The following is a 12,539-nucleotide window of genomic DNA, read 5'->3' as shown; positions in this document are numbered from 1 at the left end:
CTGCAAGGAGATCCAACCAGTGCATCCTAAAGAAGATCAGTCCTGGGTGTTCATTGGAAGGACTGATGTTGAAGCTGAAACCCCAATACTTTGGCCACCTCATGCGAATAGTTGACTCATTGGAAAAAACTGTGATGCTGGGAGCGACTGGGGGCAGGAGGAGAAGGGGACGACAAAGGTTGAGATGGCTGGATGGCATCACCAACTCGATGGACATGAGCTTGGGTATACTCTGGGAGTTGATGATGGACAGAGTGGCCTGGCGTGCTGCGATCATGAGGTCGCAAAGAGTCAGACATGACTGAGCGACTGAACTGAACTGAACTTAACTGTACTTATGTTTTGATTTCTTAACTTTTGAGGCATTTACAGGCTTAGGTTCTGATTTGCTCACATAGGTTTATAAGGTATTAGAACCACCTAAATCTAATGGTTTCCCTCTTTGAATTAACTTACTACTAAAAACAGGCACTTTCTCACATGAAACAATCCTTTAAATAAGCATTATTGCCTTCATTCTTCAAGGTAACATTGAGTCTTGGAGAGGATAAATATTCAAAGTTAATCAAAAATAAGTAGTTAAGATAATCTAAAACATCTAGCTCCTTTTGCCCCAAATATATGTAAAGTTGGTCCTTCGTATCTATGGTTAGTGTACCCACAGACTCAACCAACTGCAGATTGAAATTATTTGGAAAAAAATTTCAGAAAGTTCAGAATTTCAGAATATTCTGTGTGCTGGCAGCTGTTTACATAACATTTACATTATGTGTGTGTACTAAGTTACTTCAGTTGTTTCCAACTCTTTGCAATCCTATGGATTGTAGTCCACCAGGCTCCTCTATCCTTGAGCTTCCTTAAGCAAGAATACTGGAGTGGGTTGTCATTCCCTTCTCCAGGGGATCTTCCCTATTCAGGGATCGAACCTGAGTCTCCTGCATCTCCCTCATTGGCAGGAGGGTTCTTTACCACTAGCACCACCTGGGAAACCCACTTACATTGCATTAGGTATTATAAGCAATTTACAGATGATTTAAAGTGCACGAGAGGATGTGCATAGGTTATATTCAAATACTCTACCATTTTGTGTAAGAGGTTTGGACATTTGAGAAGTTTAGTATCCACTGGAGGTCCTGAAATCAGTCCCCCTTGGATACCAGGTTTACTCTTTCATGGTCCTATACTTTCTCTCTCTTTAGAATGTATTTTAGTCAGGAAAGACTAGGGAATGGTACAGTAATAAATAATATAAAAGGCACTCTGGCTCATTAAAGCAAAAGTTTATGTCTACTTCATTCAGAGTCTATTCTAGGGAAGCTAGCCTTCACCAGAGCTGCTAGTTCAGTTCAGTTCAGTCACTCAGTCTTGTCGAACTCTTTGAAACCCTGTGGATTGCAGCATGTCAGGCTTCCCTGTCCATAACCAACTTCTGGAACTTTCTCTAACTCATGTCCATCAAGTTGGTGAGGCCATCCAACCATCTTATCCTCTGTCATCCCCTTCTCTTCCTGCCTTCAATCTCTCCCAGCATCAGGGTGTTTTCCAATGAGTCAGTTCTTTGCATCAGGTGGCCAAAGTATTGAGTTTCAGCTTCAGCATCAGTCCTTCCAATGAATATTCAAGACTGATATCCTTTAGGATTGACTGGTTTCATCTCCTTGCAGTTCAGGGGACTCTCAAGAGTCTTTTCCAACACCACAGTTCAAAAGCATCAATTCTTCAGTGCTCAGCTTTCTTTATAGTCCAGCTCTCACTTCCATACATGACTACTGGAAAAAATACAGCTTTGACTAAGATAGGCCTTTGTTGGCAAAGTAAGCAGTGTCTCTGCTTTTTAATATGCTATCTAGGTTGGTCATAGCTTTTCTTCCAAGGAGCAAGTGTCTTTTAATTTCATGGCTGAAGTCAACATCTGCAGTAATTTTGGAGCCTAAGAAAATAAAGTCTGTCACTGTTTCCAACGTTTCCCCATCTATTTGCCATGAAGTGACGGGACTGGATGCCATGATCTTCATTTTTGAACGCTGAGTTTTTAACCCTTCCTTTATTCTCTAATCTATAGTTACACTATACTTCTTGCCTCTTGCCCCATTATTTTGTTGTCAATCCCATGTATATGCTAACTGCAAGCCAATACCAACAGTTGCTCAAACTTTCCATTGATCTAAAGGCAGTTTTACCTGTACTTGCCAGGTGTATGTAAAAGGCATCATAGATGTTTTGTGTACAGCATTTTGTAATTTAAAAAACATTTTAATGCACATTTTCTTTTATTTCACAAAGTGTTGGGGGTGGTCCAAGATGGCGGAGGAATAGGACAGGGAGACCACTGTCTCCCCCACAAATTCATCAAAAGATCATTTGAACGCTGAGCAAATACCACAAAACAACTTCTGAACGCTGGTGGAGGACACCAGGCACCCAGAAAGGCAGCCCATTGTCTTCAAAAGGAAGTAAGACAAAATATAAAAGATAAAAAGAGAGACAAAAGAGTTACGGACGGAGACCCATCCCGGGTAGGGAGTCGTAAAAGAGGAGAAGTTTCCAAACACCAGGAAACCCTCTCACCAGTGGGTCTGTAGGGAGTTTTGGAATCTCAGAGGGCAACATAATGGGGAGAAAAATATAAATTAATAAAACCCACAGATTATGTGCCTAACTGCAACTCCCAGCAGAGAAGCAGCCCAGACACTCATGTCAGCCACCAGCAAGCGGGGGCTGAACAGGGAGGCACGAGCTGCATTGCTTAGGGTAAAGACTGGGCCTAAATGCCCTGAAGGCAATCTGAGGGAGCTAAGGTGATATAGCAACCCAAACCATGGGATAGACAGAGAGAGAGAGAGAAAAAAAAAAGAGGAGAGAGAGAGAGGGAGAGAGAGAGAGAGAGAGAGAGGGAGAGAGAAAGAGAGAGAGAGAGAGAGAGAGAGAGAGAGAGAGAGAGAGAACTTTCCTGTGAAAAGCTCTAACCTAAGGAACTGCTGGGCCTGCTCACAGATCAAAGGGCTGAGCCAATATCAGAGGAGAGCTAGCTGGCAGCAGATCTGCCCATCCCTGCTGGAGGCAGGGAGGCAGGCTGGTTCCAGCCAGAGCCAAAAGGCAAGGGGCATCCTCTACCAAACTGTGAGCAGGCTCCCAGTTGCTAACCAAGTCTTCCTAGGATCCTGGACTGTTGACATCCCCAGGAGAGTCGCAGCCAGAGGTAAGCTACCCAAAGGAGACACACAGCACACCTGAGAAGGTGCTTCCACTGCGCACCCAGGAAACTGAGCAGCTGGGACGGGGTGGTGGGGGGGAGGGAGGTGATAAGACACACTGCCCACCTGGAGAGAGTGCGCTCGCCAAGCACCTGATCACCTGAGCTGCTCAGACCTGGGAAGGGCACAAAACACAGGCCCAGTTGAGTCTGTGCCTTTGTGGAGTACCTGAGAACCTGAACCTGAGCAGCTTAGACCTGGGGATTGCACGCAATCCAGGGCCCGCTTTAGACAGTTCCCCTGCAGAGCAACCTGGAGCCTGAGCAGTATAGACGGGAAAACACACACGCCATGAGCAAACCCAGTGTGGCCCAGACACTGCGAGCACTCCCCACACACGCCAGTGATATATGTTTGCAGTGTTCCTCCCTCCTGCAGCACAATTGAACAAGTGAACCTAAATAAATGACCACCTTCGCCCCCTTGTGTCAGGGTGGAAGTTAGATACTGAAGAGACTTGCAAACAGGAAGCCAAAATAAACAAAGAAGGAACTTCTTCGGAAGTGACAAGTGCAACAGATTAAAACCTTGCAGTTACCATTGGCTACTTTGGAAGGGACCTATGGACCCTGAGAAGTATAAGCTGGAACAAGGAACTGTCTGAAACTGAACTGACCCCACACTGCCCTCAACAGCTCCAGAGAAATTCCTAGATATATTTTACTATTATCATTTTTTAATTAACAAAATTTTATTTTTAAGTTCTTTAGTACTCCTTTAATTTTCATTTTTAAAACCTACTATTAGCTGGCCAAAAAATAGACTCTATCTTTAAGTTTTATATATATATATATATATATATATATATATATAATGACTTTTGCGATTCTGTTTTGTTTTTTTAATATTGTATTTTTGAGAGTCTAACCTCTATGCTAGATTTTTAATCTTTGCTTTTTGGTATTTGTTATCAATTCTGTACTTTTAAGAATCCAATCTTCAGTACCCATTTTTACTTAGGAGTGTGATTACTGGCTTGATTGCTCTCTCCCCTTTTGACTCTCCTTTTTCTTCCCCAGGTCACCTCTATCTCCTCCCTCCCCCTTCTCTTCTCCACTTAACTCTGTGAATTTCTTGGGTGTTCTGGTCTGTGGAGAACACTGAAGCTCTCTGAGTGCTCTCCAGACTGTGAAGAGCAAATAGAGAATTGATTACTGGCTAGACTGCACTCTCCCTTTTTGATTCCCCCTCTTCTCTTCCTGGTCACCTCTATCTCCATCCTCCCTCTTCTCTTCTCCATGTAACTCTGTGAACCTCTCTGGGTGTCCCCCACTGTGGAGAATCTTTTCACCATTAACATAGATATTTTATCATTCATGCTGTATGCATGGAGATGTCTTGAGGCTACTGTACGAATAAGACTGAAAGCCAGAGGCAGGAGGCTTAAATCCAAAACTTGAGAACACCAGAAAACTCCCTGGTTTAATTGTTCCTGCAGGGAACATTAATCAACAAGAACTCATCCAAAAGCCTCCATACCTACACTGAAACCAAGCTCCACCCAAGAGCCAACAAGTGGGTGTATCAGATTCTCAAAAAATGAATCTTTGAGCTTCATGTCCAATGTAACCTTTAGCTTTTTAGGTTATCAGTGTTTTCTTAGATAGCCACGCTAGACTGCAGCTTCCTGAAGGACTCACTGTTAATCCTGTTTGATTAAAGTGTTGGGTACTGATGTTTTGCTTAATGATTATTAAAGCTAGATTTTAATTGCATTTTTAAGAGTCCACCTGCAGTGCAGGAGACCCAGGCTCCACTCCTGGGTTGGGAAGATGCCCTGGAGAAGGGAATGCTAATCCACTCCAGTGTTATTGCCTGGAGAATTCCATGGACAGGGGAGCCTCGTGGGCTACAGTCCATGTGGTCACAAAGATTCGGACATGACTGAGTGATTAACACCTTTACACTTTCACTACCTTTATAAGAGCAACACACTACATTCCTTATAGTCAGTCTTGTAGCTTTAATAGCCACAGAGTTTGGTAGATTGCAGGGTGATAGGTAGAGGGCTAAGGTGAAAGTACACAATTAATATTAAATATATATACACTCCCTGAAGAAAGATTGAACTCAGTTGATCATATCTGTTAACATGGCATAGAGAATATACATTTGCCTTGAGACACTGAGAAAGGACTGTCAACATTAAGAGTGGAAATTTTTTGGACTTGGGAGGTAAATTTAGAAGGATCAGTGACAATGTGTTCATTGTGTTCCCTTGTGTGTGTTAAGAGGGAGCTCTTTTAATCTTTCTGTTTTGAAATCAGCTCCGTACGGTTGTCTGGTTGCAGAAATATAGCAAGTGCTCTTATCAGTGTGAATAGCTATTTAGCCATCGATATATTCTGGAAACGTTGAACTCCTGCCAAAGCAAAGAAAAGCCACCTGTCAGCATAGTGGTAGATTATCTGATAAATAGTTAATATTGGGGCAATATGCTTTGCAGACAGGATGAACTTTGAGTTATGAAAACATTAGTATCAAAAATACTGTTTTAATGGATTATGATGTTGATTTAGCTGAAATTATGAACCAGCTGATTTATTTTTTCCCTTCAATGATAAAATTTCATCTTGCTCTGTCAAAGACAACTAAGGATTTATTTGCCATAGCAGTATGAGTGGAAAAAAAAAAAAAGAAAGAAAATGCCTGACATTGTGTGTATTTAGTACTAGGAAACTAGTTGTAGAGATCAATTATAAAATCATTATAGCAAGAAAATAAAACTATTAGCCTAAAAATATTTATAATTTAATTTTACCTGAAATATGTGAAAATTACCTATAGAGACTGATGAGAAAAATATAATAATTTTAGTGATGAAAACAATTACAAAAAGTATTTTGAAAATGTTTTGAAATTACTATTGTTGTTACTGTACTATTATTATTGTTCAGTTGCTCAGTCGTGTCTGACTCTTTGTCACCCCATGGACCTCACTATCTTCAGGAGTTTGCGCAAACTCATATCCATTGATTTGGTGATGCCATCCAACCATCTCATCCTCTGTCACCCCTTCTCCTCCTGCCCTCAGTCTTTTCCACCATCAGGGTCTTTTCCAATGAGCTGGTTCTTAACATCAGCTGGCCAAAGTATTGGAACTTCAGTTTCAACATCAGTCCTTCCAATGAATATTCAGGGTTGATTTCTTGTAGGATTGACTGATTCTCCAGGCAAGAATACTGGAGTGGGTTGAAGATCTCCAGGGGATCTTCCCAACCCAGGGATCAAACTCCAGTGTCACACATTGCAGGCAGATTCTTTACCGCCTGAGCCACCAGGGAAGCCCCCAAATTACTGTTAGTATGTTATTATCTTACCTGCCTTTTTTTTTAAATGAAGATCATTTTTAAAAGTCTTAATTGAACTTGTTGCAACATTACCTCTCCTAACTTGTAAATAATATGATTCTCTTGCCCACTTATTCATAACACTTATGAATGTTAAGCAAAGTTCTCAATAGGGTGGTTATCTCAGTTTTTGCTATCTAGCTGTTTGAAGGGGCTGAGGGAGCTATAGAAAAGAGCTATAGAAAAGAAAACTCTTCACTCAAACTTTTTTCCCTCAAATTCTTCATCATGATTAGGAGCTGAAACTCTGGAGTCAGACAAATCTGGAATCAAAATACACTGCTGCCCCTTAGTATAAATTAAAGTATCTAATTCTCATTCCTTCCTTTGTGAAGCAATTATAAAGATAGTATCTATTACTATAGAGGTGTTATGGAAATAAACTAGAGCTTTCTCATAAGGCTCTTCACTCATTGACTGGTACTGTTTCAGGAAATGTTTCTTCTCCACTTTCTTTCTTCTCTCTTTCCTGTTACTTTTTTTCCTCCCCTCTTCCACTCACGCTTTCTCCTCTTCCTTCTTCAACTCTTTTCTTGCCCCTCCTCTTCTTCCTTATTATTTCCCTTTTATTATTATTATTATTGAGAGTGACCAAGCTTAGGCTGTGCCCCCAGGAGCAGTATGTTTATGGTTTGTCTTCAATAGGTCCTAAGATGCAAGGGGAAGTCCAGAGTAGCACGCTGTGGGAAATCCACTATTATGTGGGAAATCCACAGGGTCCTAGTTTATTCCTCCTCCGCTCTCCTCTGAGGGGAAAAAATGAGAAGGTTGAAGTGTTTCATGCTGGGTCACTATATTCTAGGGTCCTTGGGAGGCAAGAGGAGGGATTCAGTATAAAAACCTATATCCTACAAAAATTTGCAAAAGGCTGCCCTCTATAGGTCCGTGTGAATATAATATCTGGGTCAGAGATTCAAGTTTAGCAAGCAATTAACACTCAAGGTGTGGTGTCTTAAGATCAGTTAAGAAAGAAAAACTATCCTTTCTAAAGTGTATAAGCCGTGCACCTCGTTACATTTTCATTCTTCTATTTGTGGTAGCCAAAGAATATATATACAAACAACCTATCCAAAGATCCTTCCTACAATGTTTATGAAGATATTCAGAGCTAGCTGCTTCAGGATGATTTTATTAATGAGTCAATCCATTGTCTGAACGGCGTTTTAAGAGATTTATGAAACCTGCTAACATCTGGTCTATCGTCAAGGCTCTGAACTGATCTCAATATTTGAAGTACCGCTTTGTCTCTCAGCCTTCACACTATTTGTGTGTGTGTGTATGATGAACAGACTTTATTTTTTCACTCCAGTTTTGTTGAGATATAATTGACACACAGTGGTGTACAAATTTAAGATGTACAACATAGTTATATGACTGACATAAATTATGAAATGTTTTTCACTATAAATTTTGTACATATTCATCATCTCATATAGATACAAAATTAAAGAAATAAAAATAATTTTTTTTCTTGAGGTGAGAACTCTTAGGATTTTCTCAGTTTTCATACACAACATACGTGCATGCATGCTCAGTCATGTCCAACTCTTTGCAATCCCAGGGACTGTAGCCCACCAAGCTCCTCTGTCAATGGGATTCCCTAGTCAAGAATACTGTAGTGGGGTGCCATTTCCTCCTCCAGGGGATCTTCCTGACTCAGGGATTGAACCTGCACCTCCTGCGTCTTGGGCACTGGCAGGCGGATTTTTTACATCTGAGCCATATGACGTACAGCAGTGTTAATTATATTTTTCATGTTGTACATTATATCCCAAGAACTTACTTATTTTATAACTGTTTTTTAGTTTTGACCACTTTCATCCAATTCCCCTCCTCCAACTCTGGTAACCACAAATCTGTCGAGGGACCAAGCAGAATCAAAAAGCTAACCTTTATCAAGTAAGAGAGAATTCCTCCTGCCTGGCTGGTTTTGAACTAGCAGAGTGGCTTTTTTCTGCCTTTGGATTCAAACTGCAGTATTGACCCTTTTGGGGTCTCAAGCCTCTTATCCTTCGGAATAGAACTACACTACTGACTCTCCTCGGTCTCCAAATTTCCAACTCACCCTGCAGATCCGGAAGCTTGTCAGCATCCATAATTACAGGAATGAATGCTGAATAATCCCCTGGAGAAGGAAATGGCAACCCACTTCAGTATTTTTGCCTGGAGAATCCTCATGGACAGAGGAACCTGGCGGGCTGCAGTACATGGGGTCACGAAGAGTTGGACATGACTGAGCGACTAAGCACACACATGCTGTATAATAAATCTGTCCGTATATGTATATACAACCTACTAGTTCAGTTTTTCTGAGAACCCTGACTAATACATACCTGTTCTCAAGATAAACAATAACAGTCCTCAAGAAAAAGGACTGAAAGCATCATTTGTCATGCACAGTTTATTCAAATTCACTTGGTAGTTGGGGTGACCATCTGTGCTAAATAATTGGCTTTATCCAGAGGAAATATAAACTATTCTTTATGACAAAAGATAGCTTTCATCTTTGGAGTGAAGTGTTCATTGAGGTTAGGCTCTTACCAGTCCACAGAAACTAAGGGCTAGTGGCATCATCTTCCTGAATTATGTTTCAAAGAGTGATTCCCAGGTCCTTGGGCAAGACATTCCTGTGTCATAAAGCTGGCGAGATGGATGAAACTGGAGCCGATTATACAGAGTGAAGTAAGCCAGAAAGAAAAACACCAATACAGTATACTAACACATATATATGGAATTTAGGAAGATGGCAATGAGACCCTGTATGCAAGACAGGGAAAGAGACACAGATGTGTATAACGGACTTTTGGACTCAGAGGGAGAGGGAGAGGGTGGGATGATTTGGGAGAATGACATTCTAACATGTATACTATCAAGTGAATTGAATCGCCAGTCTATGTCTGATGCAGGATGCAGCATGCTTGGGGCTGGTGCATGGGGATGACCCAGAAAGATGTTATGGGGAGGGGAGGTGGGAGGGGGGTTCATGTTTGGGAATGCATGTAAGAATTAAAGATTTTAAAATTTAAAAAATAAAAAACTAAAATTTAAAAAAAAATAAATAAATAAGCAACAAAGATACATTGTACAGCATAAGGAAAAATAGCCATTATTTTGTAATAACTTTAATTGGCATATAATCTATAAAAATATTGAGTCATTATGTTGTACACCTGCAACTAATATTGTAAATCAACTATACTTTAATAAAAAAAAAAGAAAAAAGAATGGACAGTCTGAGAAAACTTTAATAAAATAAATAAACTTTCATAACTATACCTGTAAAAAAAAAATAAAGCTGGCAAGAGTCAGCTTATTTTGCTTTTTAAAAAATTTACATATATTTCATAGAGATAGAGAAAGAACTTAAACATTTTCTAAAGTAAGTGCTCTAAGAAAAGGGAGAGAATGGAGCCTCTTCCTTGATTTTCAAAAAGGAGAATTAAGTCTTTTATTTTGAATTTGTAGTTGCCCTTATACTTCCCTGAACTTCTCATCTCTTCAAAATAATATTCTATTTCATCTTCTTTTCACTGTCATATGTCTCAAAAAAATTTAACCCAGCTACTTCTGTTTTTTCACTATGCACTATCTGTCTTGGGCTTCCCTAGTAGCTCAGACTGTAAAGCATCCGACTGCAATGCAGGAGACCCGGGTTCTATCCCTGGGTCGGCAAGATCCCCTGGAGAAGGAAATGGTAGCCCACTCCAGTATCCTTGCCTGGAAAATCCCATGGACAGAAGAGCCTGGCGGGCTGTACAGTCCATGGGGTCACAAAAGAGTCGGACACAACTGAGCGACTAACACACACTATCTTTCTAGTCTCATGAATCTAGCTTTCCTTTGACCTCCTCCCTGTAGTCCACAATAATCTCCTGGTAATTGCTTCAAAATCACTAATGGCATCTGCTTTAACCTATCACCTTACTTTCAGCTCATTTCCTCCTGCTTCCTCTCTGTCTCTCCTTTTAATCCTCTACCACAGATTCAGCTTCAACTGTTACCACTAGGTTGCTGCCTTCCAAATCAATACCACATGCTATGACTTTTCTTGTGCTATCAATGTGAATATTCATCTAATCTGCTAGAAATCTCAGACAGTCAACTGATCAGTAGTTATTGAGCACCTACTATGCGCTGGGTCCTAAGGATAAAGCAGTGAAAAGAGCATATATGTTCCCTGTCTTCATGGAGCTCATGAATTCTATAGGAGTGCCCCACTCGAAAGATCAGCAGATAGCCTGTGTGGCCAGAGACGCGGATCATGTCTTCACTGTGAGCCATTCAGTGGTGGAACTGGAATCAACCAATCCTTCATTTTATAATTAAGAAGGTGATGTTCACAGAACAAATGTGCATTGAGTGTTTATGGTGTGAAGGCACTATTTTAGATGATGGAGAGACAGTAATGAACAAAGCAGATAAGATCTTTAATTTCCTGGAACTTAATAAATTCCGATACATAAGACATTGTGCTTTCTCACTCATTCACAAAATGACAGGTATATATGTCAGTTAGGCACACATTGGCCCTAGTTTTGGAACTATGAATAATATTTTCTAAGTATACTGTTTATCAGAAATAAACTTGGGTGTTACTTCTTAACTTTTAATATACAGGAATTTCTGAAGATGGAGTTACATTTACTTAGTAAAAGGTCATCTTCATTTAATGAAGGGTAATTTTCATTTTACACTTTCTTTCTTTGTATGGTTGCAGCTTTTGTTAATGGCTGTTTAGATCACAGGTGGCTCATCGTGCGGTGTCACCACTTCTCTGGTGTCAGTGTTTCTCCAAGGAAGAGAATGGGTAATAGATCTCAGTAGCTTCTTTCAGAAATACAGCTTAACTCAGTTAGTTGTTCCTATGAAAATGCTGTGTTAAAAAACAAACAAACAAACAAAAAAAAACACCAAACTCAGTAGCTTAATATAATAGCCACTTAAGTGCATGAATCAGTAGGGTCAGCAAGGATGGTTCTGCAAATGCTGGGTAGCTACATGTCCCAGTTTGCTCTACATGCCCCTCAACCTCCTTGGACAAGTGGACTTTGCTGGGGTATATTCTTCTTATGGGGATGACACAGAGGACATTAATAAACAGGTGAGTCCCCTTAACGACTAGGCTTGGAACTGGCACCCTTTTATTTCTGTTTACATTCTTTTGACCAAAACAAGCTAAATGGCAAAGTTCAAGTTCAAAGGACAAGGAAGTGGGGCCTTCCATTCCCAGTGAAGCAAAGACAAAGGTGGAGATGCTAGAAGAATGAGAATTGAAACCAGTAATCAAGCTGTCATAATGATTTTATGATTTCCTATGGCAGAATGACAGATTGATAGAAATAGATGAGAAACTATACTTGTTCACCCATTTATTTTGCCATGTTGAAGGCACTGGCTCCTTGTTTTGAAAGAAGGTCATTTTGGAAGTTCTATATATAGGAATTTAAAAATTGGTGGGCTAAATATGTATCAACTCTAAAGCGGTTTTCTTAAAATTGTGATTAGTAACATTATTGAGGTACAAACCCCTCAGCTAAAAAAGTGAAATAGAATATTGGAGTGAATTGAATGAGGTAAGGGTATTTTTAATGACAGCATTGCTTCTGTTATGAATGCATACTTATATATGTATTGAGTCATGAGCTAAAATGCATTTTTCCTACCATGATTTAAAAATCAAATTATTTTCTAGTTATGTTATTAGGTTTAAAAACAGTCTAATCTTTAAAAACAGCCCTTGATCAAATACAAGTCATCTATTTTGAAAGTGAGGAGTTTTGTTTTTGCTTTTTAGTGCTATTTATCTCCTTTGTACAGATGCCTAATACAGGAGTATTTTTCTTTCAAATCAGTCAACAATTAAGGTAGTCTTAATGGACATTTGTTTTCATTTATATGCTGTTAACACCCATGACTGTGGTTCCTGGTGGCTTAT

This window comes from Ovis aries, chromosome 8 (assembly GCF_016772045.2).
Source record: "Ovis aries strain OAR_USU_Benz2616 breed Rambouillet chromosome 8, ARS-UI_Ramb_v3.0, whole genome shotgun sequence".
Taxonomy (NCBI): Eukaryota; Metazoa; Chordata; class Mammalia; order Artiodactyla; family Bovidae; genus Ovis; species Ovis aries.
This window is presented reverse-complemented; position numbering follows the sequence as displayed.